Source organism: Podarcis vaucheri, assembly GCF_965113315.1.
Source record: "Podarcis vaucheri genome assembly, chromosome: 2".
NCBI classification, from domain to species: domain Eukaryota; kingdom Metazoa; phylum Chordata; class Lepidosauria; order Squamata; family Lacertidae; genus Podarcis; species Podarcis vaucheri.
In genome coordinates this window covers 131,372,712-131,385,684 of record NC_138760.1, presented here as the reverse complement: position 1 = coordinate 131,385,684, position 12,973 = coordinate 131,372,712, and the positions used below count along the sequence as shown (strand labels likewise).

At 46.5% G+C, this 12,973-nt stretch overlaps 1 pseudogene across 1 annotated transcript; it reads right to left on the bottom strand.

Moving 5' to 3' along the window:
• Nucleotides 1–3,638: 3,638 nt before the first annotated feature.
• On the bottom strand, nt 3,639–12,969 carry LOC309527572 (vomeronasal type-2 receptor 26-like; annotated as a pseudogene). The gene is made up of 4 exons: nt 12,239–12,969; nt 7,019–7,249; nt 6,150–6,276; nt 3,639–4,566 (listed from the first exon to the last, which is right to left on the bottom strand). The product of its transcript is annotated as a vomeronasal type-2 receptor 26-like (transcript).
• Nucleotides 12,970–12,973: the final 4 nt, after the last annotated feature.

Genomic DNA, 12,973 nt, shown 5'->3' with positions numbered 1-12,973 from the left:
AACCATGCCTTATGAGGAACAGTTGAAGGAACTATGTATGGCTGGCCTGGGAGAGAGGAGACTGTGAGGAGATAGGATAGCCATCTTCAAATATCTGAAGGGCTGTCACATGGAGGACGAAGCAAGCTCGCTTTCTTTTTCAAAAAAAAATATATGCTTTTCATATTTATACAATTCATTAATTTTGAGCAAGCTTGTTTTCTCCTGGAAGGCAGGACTTGAACCAATGGCTTCAAGTTGCAGGAAACAAGATTCCAACTAGACATAAGGAAAAACTTTCTGACAGTAAGAGCTGTTTGGCAGTAGAAAAGTCTCCCTCAGGAGGCTGTGGGCTCTCCTTCCCTGGAGGTTTTTAAGCAGAGGTCGGAGGGCCATCTGCCCTGGATGCTTTAGCTGACATTCCTGCAATGCAGGGGGTTGGACTAAATAACCCTTGGATCACTTCCAACTCAAACATTCTATGATTCTATGAAATAGGCCTACACAATGAATTTCAAAAACAAACAAAAGTACTGAATCTCTCAATAAAAGAACCAGAGAAAGTGCATTGCAGCAACCCAGTCTTGAATTCAAGTGTGCACCCATTTGAGTAAGTCCAATGATTGTCATGGAAGCCATTAAGTCCCAAGTGGCCCCAATGGCAAGTTCTGCATGACTATGGTCCTCCAAAACCGTGCCAGAGACCACCTCTGCCATCTCAGTCTGTGGTGCCACTGGGCAACAGCGTAGTTAATACACCACCGGCATCCCCTATATGTCTCTCCAGCCCAACAAATACATTCCAAGAACTAGAGAAATTTTTGTAAAGGAAATAATGCTTCCATGGACAATTGCAGCAACATTAGGCCCTTTGAAGCCCCATTGAAGCTTTGATCCAGTATCCCAATGAATTCTATGAGGTCTACCCAGCTTACACATACACGTTGTTGTGGTTTGTATACTGTCTTTCATCCAAAGATCCCAGGGCAGCTCGCAACATAAAAATCCCAAAGGGGGGTTCAAAATCAGGCATGCCGAGTACCACCCGACATTATGGGAGCCTACTGCACACTGGTGACGTCACGTGTGTTTGTGCTATCACACATCGTCTCCTCAAGCAGGAGGGTCTGACATCTTCAGTGTTGGACCATCCTAATCTGCCCACATTCTTCCTCCTTTGTCCCGAGGTAATGGATTTTCATCAGGTGTGAACATGCCATCTCTTATTTTTGTGTATCTGACCAGTAACCAGGACTTGGATCCATTTCACATTCCTTGGAAAATTGACCACCTATTGTAAACATTCATATGGTAAACACCCTGGTCCTTTAAAGGGAGGAGAAAGCCATTGCTGTTTGGCTCTGCGTTAAGCTGCTTGTTCTGCTGCTGACCACTAGGTGCCATTTCTTCATTCTGGGCATTGGGCATCCCTTTTGGACCCAACCATTATCACCTGTGCTGCTGGATAAAGCGGGTGGGCCAAGCAACCAAAAACGGGAGCTGCCAGTTAAGATGAAATTCTCAACTCTGCCGCTTCTATCACTATTAGAATCTCAGGGACTAATTTGCTTTTAACTAGAAGCCCAAGCTTCTAGCTCAACCAGAGCCTAGCACAAAATAATGACTATGGGGAGGGGCATCAAAAGAACATCACATGAGCCCTGCACCTATGTTGGGATGAATGAGGCTAATGTAGTCCAGCATCCTGTTCTCACATCAGCCAAACAGATACTCAAAGCATGCCTGTAAGCACACTGGAGCTGATTTCTGCAGCACTCTCCCAATGCATAATTCAGAACTAAGGCCCAGGATACCTCTGAGCACATGCTCACATCAGGAATTTATTTTTAGCACCAGAATTTGTGTTTATATGGTTGTAACACAATGTTACACTCCTAATCCCTATCAATTTCTCTTTACTGAAGCAGCCTCATTGAGGGGTATGGTGGAGAAGGCCTTTTTTGTTGTTGTGCAGGATTTTCATTTAGGGTCACCCCTCTGGTGGTTTAGGATTAATCAAACTGAGATGTCTGACTGCAGGCCGCAATCGTACAGATTCTAGATGGGTGAGAGGCTTGTCAGTTATTAAGATCATAAAGGAAGACACCAGAAATAATGTCATAAAAGGAGATTTTACTTCAAGAATTAGTGTCCGTAATACAGGAAAGAAATCTGAAGGAAACAGTACGAGAGATCAATATAAACTGACACATGCAAAACCGCAAAGGCATTTCCAGAGAGGCAGAGTCTGCCCAGGTGCAGCTATTTCTGAAGAGCAGACAATCGCCTGACTTAAAAACACTTGGTGCTATACTTTGAAATTGTTAGCATAGAAAATAGAAAATGCCTATATGAGGTCATTATCACATGCATTACGATACTCTGTAGATGACACAAAACTTTACCAAGTTCTCTTTATCTACAAGTCTGACAACTTTAATTTTCTGAGACCATTGATCTCTTATCTGACTATGTAAAATCAATGTCCAGTCCAAAACCAAAACTTCAGTCAAGTCCTTCCATATTCTAAGTTTTCTCCTAGTCTTCCATTTTTGATCCTCATAAAGAATCATCTGCCAAAATCATCTCTCTTCTCATAAACTTTTTGTAAATGTGTATCAACTTTTTCAGATACTGGCTGAGACCCTAACTGCCCACAGTCTCCCCAGAGGGATTCAAGCCCTGGTTATTTTCCGCTTGGACTACTACAATGTGCTTTACATGGGGCTACCCTTGAAGGTGACTTGGAAACTACAACTAATCCACAATGTGGCAGCTAGACTAGTTGATTGGGAGTGGCCGCCGAGACTGTATAGCATCGGTCCTAAAGGATCTTCAGAGGCTCTTAGTACGTTTCTGAGCACAATTCAAAGTGTTGGTGCTGAACTTTAAAGCCCTAACTGGCCTCTGCCATGTATACCTGAAGGAACATCTACACCCAATCATTCTGCCTGGACACTGAGGTCCCTCTCTGAGGGCCTTTTGCTGGTTTCCTCACTGCAACAAGTGAAGTTACAGGGAACCAGGGCAGAGAAGAAGAGAAGAGTTTGGATTTGATATCCCGCTTTATCACTACCCAAAGGAGTCTCAAAGCGACTAACATTCTCCTTTCCCTTCCTCCCCCACAACAAACACTCTGTGAGGTGAGTGGGGCTGAGAGACTTCAGAGAAGTGTGACTAGCCCAAGGTCACCCAGCAGCTGCAGGTGGAGGAGTGGAAACACGAACCCGGTTCACCAGATTACGAGTCTACCAAGAGAGCCTTCTCAGTAGTGGCACCCCCCCCCCCAAGATCTCAAGAAGATAAAGAACAACATAACTTTTAGAAGACATCTGAAGGCAACCCTGTATTGGGAAGTTTTTTATGTTTGGTGTTTGATTATGTTTTGATATGTGCTGTAATCCACCCAGAGTGGCTGGAGAAATAAATAATAAATTATTCTTATTCTTATTATTAGATTCCCATAGGATCTTTTACCAATACCTCTTATGTAGCTAGTTTAATATCATTTCCCCCCTAATTTAGCTAATTTCATTGTGTACTTTAACAGCTCAGTTTGCAACTTCTTAAGCAGCTTATGCAATCCTGCTATGGGTCATGAACAGTTTTACTCCAGTTGAGATTGTGGCTGGGACTTCCAACTGTACAATTTTATGATATACCTAGAACTAAGGATCAAATGTCATATTTAGTTTTTTGTTGTCAGGTGCTCCTTTGTGTTCAAATCAGGCCTCAATATAATAATGTAGCATTTGGGAATGAAGATGCAGCCCAGGAGCCCAGCACTGGAGGCCAAGATAGAGAAGATCTGCACAGCTACCATGTATTTCCCCTTGGTGCTCAGGTAGGTGGGCACAAAGGACACCCAAACACTGCAGAAGACCAGCATGCTGAAGGTGATCAGCTTGGCTTCATTGAAGGCCCCAGGAAGCTTCCTGGCTAGGAAAGCCACCGTGAAGCAGATGGCCGCCAGGAAGCCCATGTAGCCAAGGGAACTGTAAAACATGGCAACAGATCCTTCGTTGCATTGGAGAATTATTTCTCCAAGCTGGGCGCTCATGTCAAATTCTGGGAATGGAGGAGAGATCCCCAGCCAGGTGCTGCAGATGAGAACTTGGACACTGGAGCAGGAAATGACAATGGAGTGGGCCAAACTCTTCCCCAGCCATCTCCTCACCTTGTTCCCTGGCTTAGTAGCCAGGAAGGCCAGCACCACAGTGATGGTTTTTGCCAAGACAGAAGAGACAGCAACTGAAAAGATGAGGCTGAAGGCTGTCTGTCGGAGAAGGCAGGCCACTTTCCTTGGCCTCCCAATGAAGAGGAAGGAGGACAAAAAGGAGAGCAGTAGAGAGATGAGGAGGATGTAGGAGAGGTCCCTGTTGTTGGCTTTGATTATTGGGGTTTCTTTGTATTTAAGGAAGATTCCTAAGACAAAGCCTGTGGTTAAGGATAAGAAGAGAGCAAGTGAAACCAGGAGCCTCCCCAAACATTCTTCATAGGACAGGAAGGTCAATAATTTGGGGACACATTGTTGTCTATTCTCATTTGGATGCTGATCTTCTGGACATTTGTTGCATTCATCAGTATCTGCATAGAGGAAAACACACTTCAGTACCCTAACTTCAGTTACACACCTGAAATTTGCTGACATCACTATTGCATTTGGTGATAGACATTTTGGCAGCAGCACCCATTTTGCTATTATTCACCTCGAAAAATTAATATCTAGTGCCAAGGCCAGAAATAATTATAGACCCCTCGATTAGACAACTGTGGGTTAAATGGAGCAATAGACTGACTCAGTATCAAGGCAGCTTCCTGTCGTGTTTGAATATTGAGAAGCAGATGTGTTAAGCCCCAACTTTATTTATAATATATTGAAGCTAGAATAATAATTTCTAAAATCATGAATTGCATTAGAATTCGATGATTCTTCCAAGGAACTCGGAGGAGTATTATTGTGTGGCACTGCCTCCATTCCTGAACTACTGGAGATCTCTCAGAAATAGTCAGGTGGTCTCTCTAGCCCTGGTGCTGACTGACTCCATGGCAGAACAACAACCCTCTAGAGGTGACAGGTTTGGTGAACCCAATACACCTTGGCTCTCTTGCCCACTTTCCTTTCACTCATCAAGATCTTCCCCAGGAGAAGATTACCTGACAATATTGGAAGTTTGAATACTAGTTGCTGGAGATCACATGGGGGTTGGAGGGCTGTTCTTTCTATGCAACAAGGCCTTTCTTATATCCTCGATTTTTCTTACGAGTTGCTTTTTATTAATGGATAGATTTGGAAGAAAGTTCCACCTATCCATGAGTAAAACTGTACAGGTGATGTCGTCGAAACCATAAGACAAAATTCTGTAGAGGAGCTAACATAATTAAATCCTGAAAAATTCTACAAGTCTCAACAGATGGGCAAATTAAGTTTCCTGGTGCTGTGGGGACATTAAAAAGGGAAAGGGACCCCTGACCTTTACAGGCTGGCAATAGGTGGACCCTGCTTGAAGAGGGCATTTCATTCATGGGGTGACATTTTCAGTGCTATTTTCTAGAAACAGAGGTGCCTGTCAGGGAATGGTCTGAATCAGAGGATTGGGGAATGCGTTCTCAGGCAGATCAGCTCCTCTCTGAAGAGGGAGAGACACAGGACATCAAGCAGATTAACCAGAGTTACCTAGTTATGAGATAATGGAAAGAGAACAGAAGGGAGGGAACAGCGAGCAAGGATGTGATAGGAGAGTCTGGGGGACCCTCCCTCCCCACAAACTAGGAAGTCCATAGAGAACAAAGGATGCAGAGAGCAGGAGGAACTTCCCGTTGGTGCCAGGATGTCGTGGGGGGGCGTGTTTAGAAGGGGAAGGATTTAGAGTAGCCAACTGCTCTCCTTATGCGGATCTTTGCTTGCAACCACATGACTGAATAAAAAGAGTATAAATTATAAACTGCTCATTAATTCTTGTCTGTAAAATCACCAAAGGGAGAGGAGGACTGTCCACGCCTGACAGTGCCAGAACTCATCATGAATGCCTCCATTGTTCTCTTAGAATGCCAATGGTACCCACCTGACAGGTGACAGAGCTAGCCATTACTAACATCTTCTTTGCAGTGGCTCAAATATTAGCCCCATCCTCCCATCAAAGGCCATTTTCTCAGAGATCCTCCCCTACCTTCCTGAGTGGACATGGTCCCTTCTGAGCATGGAGAACAATCATAGCAGCAGGGCAGCTTCCCTTCCTGAACTTTTCTGGAATATCCAGGGAGACAGCTTTCTGTGCATCTTGACTGAGGCACGGTCTAGGCATGAAGAGAAAATTGAGCATTAAGGAGAAAGTGAAAGGTGAATTTATACCTTTGGACATAGATAATAGAATTTTGGAAGGATCCTGCTTGGCAGGGGGTTGGACTCGATGGCCCTTGTGGTCTCTTCCAACTCTATGATTCTATGATTCTAGGAGATATTTGTTTCTGATAACCTCAGATGACCCCAGACCATATTTTGGACAGTTACATTTTTCTGTGTTTTTTTGCAGAGCTGCATGGCAGAGACACCTTTTTCGAGCCTGGCATAAACCATCGTATGAAGATCAGCAATAAAACAAGTCGTCCATCTGCTGCCATCACATCTGCCAATGGAGTCATTGGTGTTGCTTCCAAAGACCACCTAATTTGGTGTCCAGTTTGCTTGTGTTCCATGTCTCTATGCCCAAACAAATGTGGAATACCTTACTATACTCCAGGTTTACCCAAGCTGTTGCTCCTCTGATATCTTTGCACAATGCTGGCTGGAGTGCACGTGAGTTGTAGTCCACAATATTTGGAGGGCACCAAGTTGGGGAAATGTGTTTGGAAAATCTCCTATTTACATTGAAATGTTATACAAGTTTCCTGAAGAGCAGGTTCCATTAAACTCAGTGGGACTTAGCTCCAGAGAAGTGCCCACAAGTTTGCAGTCAAAGCCTCATATGTACTATTCAAAATGTTATTAGAGCATAGCTGATGTCATAGTTAATAAAATGACAGATCCATTTCCCCCTACCTTCTTAAATAGCTTGGGCCACACAATTGCTTCTGGGTTAATGGTGAACTTCAGATTTGAGGACTTTAGTCTCTCTATTCTCCCAATTTCCACTCTATCATGAGAGTTATTAGGAAACAGCACCCAATTCACAATATCGAAGTCAATGGCCAGTGCCCCATTCTCATCCAAGTACTGTCCATCAGCTGAAGTATTAGAGTAGAACTGGACTTCTTTCAAGAAACGATGAAGCTAGAATGACAGAGGAAAATCCAACAATGAGTAAGCAGGGCTGAATTATGCAACATGGTTTCATGTTCTCTCTGCACCCTAATCTTCTCTGAATAAGAACCACTGTATTTCTCATTTGGAACCATCTGACTGTTCTAGATTATTAGACACCCTCAATCAACTTCACAAATTTTGGGGGTGACGAAAATCAACATTATTACATATATTAGGAAAGGTTGATTTGGAGGGATATAATGGGAGCCACTGCAGCAGGGTCTCAGATTATGAAATCAGGGTCTGAGAGATGGTCCTTAAGGTATTTTGGTCCTCAGCCATTTAAGGCTTTATGGGTCAAAGTTGGACTTTGATAGATAATTTATGACGGTCAAAGACCAGCTCACATAACACAATAAAAACAGCATTCATAAAGATAAAATATATAATTAGAGCAGATTGCAGCAATAGTTCATAAGTTAAAATTGAGATATATACATACACCAGTACAACTGAGATTTGGGCTATCATAAAAATTGACCCTGAGGCGCCCCAAAGGGCGATTCCAGCTTTTCGCTAGTAAGCTATTTTATTCTAGAGCAGCGGTTCTCAACTTGTGGGTCCCCAGATGTTGTTGGACTACAACTCCCATTATCCCTGAGCTCTGGCCTTGCTAGCTAGGGGTGATGGGAGTTGTAGTTCAACAACATCTGGGGACCCACAGGTTGAGAAAGGCTGTTCTAGAGGATGATCTGTGCCTACAAATCTGGGCCCAGAATCTGGCTACCAGCCAGGTCGTCTTATGATCTTTGCCTAAGAGGAGAAAATTAGGTTTAGACTTGTCTGAAAGATCAGCAAGCCTCTTCAGCAAAGGATCAATGCTGTCAATCTCAGCATAAAAAAGGACATCTAAAAAATACATGTTCAGGGCTTCCTATTTCCCCTAATGGGCAGGCGCAAAGTTTCTGTGCATACAGGATTCTTCTATAGGAGCCTTCCAGAACCGGTGAGGGCAAGGCCGAGCTTCTAGCAAGAGTGAAAGCCCTTCTTGCATTTCTGGATGCGAGGAAATAGAGATATGTTGCTGGAGCGGCTATGTATCTCCCGTTTTCTATTATTTTATAATCGGGGACCCTTGTACAGTCCTGTTGTCTCTCTGTGTCCATGATTCTTTGCCGAACCACAGATCTAGCTTGGCCCAGGCCCATAGCTATGAGGGTTTGGGGAGCGAGGCTCAGTTTCTGAAGAGTGTTTAAGACTGCTGTCTGCCAAAGTTCGACTTTGACTTGGGTCTGGAAAATTATTGGCAGCCAGTGTGGTTGGACCAGGATCGGTGTAATATGCTCAAACAGTGTTGTCCCAGTGAACAACATGATGGTCGAAGTCTGAATCTTCTGAAGATTCTGAATTGTCTTCAGAGGCAGCCCAACGTATAACACAGAAGTGTGATTTTAACTGGAAGACAAAAGCTTTCAAGAGTATTGCTAATGACAGTTTAATATGGTAGTATCTAATCCTAAGTGTTTTTGTTACATTTTGTAAAAAGTAATTCCTAATATTCATATTAAATTAAGGTTACCAGATTTTTTTCAAAGAATGCGGGGACAGGTTTTTTTTTGGAAAAGAGAAAAAAAGTTATTTAAAAAGTTATTTAAAAATAATAATTAAGAAGTACAGTGGTACCTCGCAAGACGAACGCCTCGCAAGACGGAAAACCCGCTAGACGAAAGGGTTTTCCGTTTTGGAGGCGCTTCGCAAGACGAATTTCCCTATGGGCTTGCTTCGCAAGACGACAGCCCATAGGGAAATATCCGGGACAGCGGGGAAGCGCAGCGCGTCTTCCCCACTGTCCTCGGACCTCCTCCGAAGCCGGGCGGTGGGGCGGGAACGCCTCCTCCCGCCGCCGCCGGGCTTCGGAACGCTGCTCCGAAGCCGGGCGGCGGGGCGGGAACACCTTCTGAAAGCGGGCGGGGGGAGAAAGTCTTTGTCCCCCCTGCCTGCCTTCCCAGGGGCTTTTAAATCGCCCTGGACAGCGGAGAAGTCCTCCGCTGTCCCGGGGCGATTTTAAAATGCCGCCCGCCAGCATTTTAAGATCGCCCGGACAGCGGAGAAGTCCTCCGCTGTCCTGGGGTTTTTTAAAATGCTGGGGGTGGGAAGAAAAGCCCTTGTCCCCCCCCCCAGCCTTCAGAAGAGGTCCGGGGACAGACTGTCCCTGGACCTGGTCTGAAGGCGGTTTGCCTAGGAACGCATTAATTGATTTTCAATGCATTCCTCTGGGAAACCGTGCATCGCAAGACGAAAAACTCGCAAGACGAAGAGACTTGCGGAACGAATTAATTTCGTCTTGCGAGGCACCACTGTACCATATTTTTCGCACCATAGGACACACTTTTTCTCTCCTAAAAAGCAAGGGAAAATGTGTGTGCATCATATGGAGCGAATGCGGGGGGAGGCAGTCAGAAAAAGCCCCCAAGAGCCACACACAAGCTCCATGCGCTCTCCAGGAGGGAAAAGGGACTGACTGGCCACATCAGTTGCTTCTCCCACCTCCCAGAAAAGCCAGGAGAAGCCGCGATCTCTTTAAAGGGGTTGTACGGCTTCTGCGGGCTCTTGCGAGAGGTGAGGGAATCCCCCCACCTCCCAGGAAAGCCAGAAGAAGCCGTGCAGCCCTTTTAAAGTGTGCGCGGCTGTCAGAGCTGCTCTCAGGTCCCAGCTCACAGAGGACCACGCTAGCCAGCAATACTGTATAAAAGTCTTTATTGCGTTACAGTTTCCATTTTCAAGCCGCAGCGTGCAGCTCTACGTCTTAGAAGCTAGACCGGCGAAGCTCCGTCTGAGTCTCCGCCTCCTGTACACCAACTTAATACCCTCGCCTTACTCCACCTCTTCCGTCTTTCCCTTCTTCTCTGGGTCCCTCTGCCCCCCTGGGTCTCTTCCTTCCTGGACTCTTCCGACGCTGACCCCCCGGACCCTTCTCCCTCCTTGCGGCGGGCTTTGGGACCCGGCTCCCTTTCCAGGCTGCTTACTGTGCCGCCTTCCTGTGTATTTGAACTTGGCGCGTGCGCCCAACCTTCCACCTTCCTCCTGACCGTTTCCTCGCTCCGCGACGGAGGTGTGGCCAGTCCTGACTCATGCTCTCCCTCCTGCTGCGAGCTGCCTGATCCCGATACCTGGCGCCCTTCCTCCCTACTGCTCTCTATTGGGGAAGCTGGTCCCGATTTCCAACTGCTGCTCTCTGAGTCCCCTCGGGTCCCTCCTTCCTGGGGTGTCCCCCTGGGTCCCCCCCTTGCTCTGGCCACGGGCGCTCCTTTCTGCGAGTCTTCCGATTCACTGGAAAGACTCGGGGATCTCGGGCCGCTGTCCTCGCTCATATTTCCTTCTGATTCCTCCCCTTCGCTCTCTATCTCTTCTCTTTCCTGTGCCTCTGCTCCTGAACCCCTGACCTCTGCCAGTTTTGCGAAAGGTGAGGGAATCCCCCCACCTCCCAGAAAAGCCAGGAAAGCCCTGCGCAGCGTCTCCCGGCAAGGAGAGGCTGCACGGGGCTATGGATTCTTTAGCCCCACGCAGCCTCTCCCGGGAGGGAGAGGATGCACAAGGCTAAAGGGGAAGCCAAAACAGCGAGCGGGATCCATCCCGCCCCCTGTCTTGGCTTGCTCCATAGCTGTGCGCAACCCCTCCGGCAGGGAGAGGTTGTGCCCAGCCTGTACGCTGCTCTTTGGGGCTGGGGGAAAAATATTTTTTTCTTGATTTCCCCCCCTAAAAATTGGGTGCGCCCTATGGTCCGGTGCACCCTATGGTGCGAAAAATACGGTAATATCCTCTGTTCTGTGGTCTCCTCTGTCGCACGGCCTTCCTCTGTGCCCCAGCATCCTCTCTTGGAGCACTAGCCACCGTGGAGTAGGGTCAGATCAGGCCTGGGCTCAGCCACGTGTCCTTGCCCTCCCAGTGCTCTCCTATCTCTTCTCCTCAGCGGCGGCAGCGGTGCAACAAAGTCGGGGGTCCCCTCTTCTTTCTCCTTCCTCTTTCTCTCTCTTCCTTCTTCTTCTCCTCTCCTCCTTCTCCCGACGTCGGCTCCGGGGTTTTCCTGACCCCGGAGCACCACTGGGCAGTAGACCGCGTGGACGGGTACCCTCGCTCCCATCTCGATTTGGGTCATGGGGGGGTCAGCAGTTCCCCCAGTTGACACCCCAGGTATCTTGTTCCCCCTCAGCAGTGGCAGTGGCAGCGGCAGCGGCAGCGGCAGTGTCAGTGTCAGCAGCCCGGAGCCAGCATGGTAGCGCAGTTGGCACTGGCTGGCTTCAGGAGCTGCTCGCTGCCGTGGCGCCCGCCATTTTGCCTCACTAGAAGTCCCCATATAATGTGTCTTCTGCCATTGAACCAATCACGCAACATTCATTCCCTACTAATAAATCTACAACACTTAAAATATAAATCTGGGAACATTAAATGAATTCCGGGGACAGATTTTGTCTAGGGACATATTTGTAAATCCAGGGAGTGTCCCGGGGAAACAGGGACATCTGGCAACCATATATTAGATCTAGATTCTACATGTTTAGACCTTTTGTGGATTCCCAAACAATGCAGTATAGGAGGCTGCTAAGAAGTAGATAACTGTTGAATCAGAGCATTGGTCCAAAGAGCTCCACATCTCTCTCTATGTGGTGGGGCCTTTCAAGTCAGTCTATAAGTTGCTGCCTGCAAATCATTGGATGATACTTTTGTCTGCAGGAATATAGCCTGAATCTGTAGGCTAGACCTGCTGAACAGTGATGGGCAAATTCTGTTGTGCTCTATCTGTAACTCATGTAGAATTCCCTTCCCCTGGAAACCTGGATGGGAGAAGCTCTGATTGACTTCTGCCAGCAGGTGAAAACAATGTCAATGGCTAGTCAGTCAATGTAGACAATATTAACCAGTGTTCTGACACAGTTCAAGACAGATTCAGATGATCCTATCATGGTGATTCCAGAGCAGGAACAATAAATTCCAGTTTGTAAAAGGAAAACAACATACCTGCCATGGCTGTAGCTTTTGAAGTTTCCAACTGCCTCCACCCACAATCGACTTCCTCTTTGACCTGGATGAATATGCAGCATTGAAGGCCTGAGCCACAGCTTGGATACTCAGGTAGTTCACATAGCTGTCTTGGGACAGGATTCTTTCAATCTCTTCCTGGGGCAGCATCTTCACATTATCCTTCTCTCTGCATTTGGTCATACCCCTCACAGACAAGGCATGCTTGGAATATGAACAATCAAATGCTTCTTCTGAATACCGTTGACTAGCCAAGGACATTGGCCCATAGTAGTCCTTCTTCATCCTTTTTTTAGTCTTCATTACAAAGGACAAAGAGCCATGAGCATATTGGAAGCAGTGAATATCACATAGGAAAATTTTGTTCTGAAGACCTGTGGTTACCCAGACTTTCCCCCCAGTTTGTATCCTTTCCAGTAAGGACTGTACCTCTATGATGATAAAAACTCCACTTTGAGAATCTGCAAAGTAAACAAATACATGGGCTTGTCTCCACAGGGCAGGTGCTTCATGGGGTATCCACAGCCAAGTATCTTGTAGTATTCTTGTGTGAAGGCAACACATATTTCCCGTTTGTTCATCAGAGGTGTAAAAGTACTCAGGAACCTTTCTCCACTGTCATTGTCTGGAGCAAAGAGGCCCACCATGTCACCTGAAATGCAGGAGGAGTTGGACCATCCTTGGTACTGCGTTTCTTGGTTTGGGACCATTTGG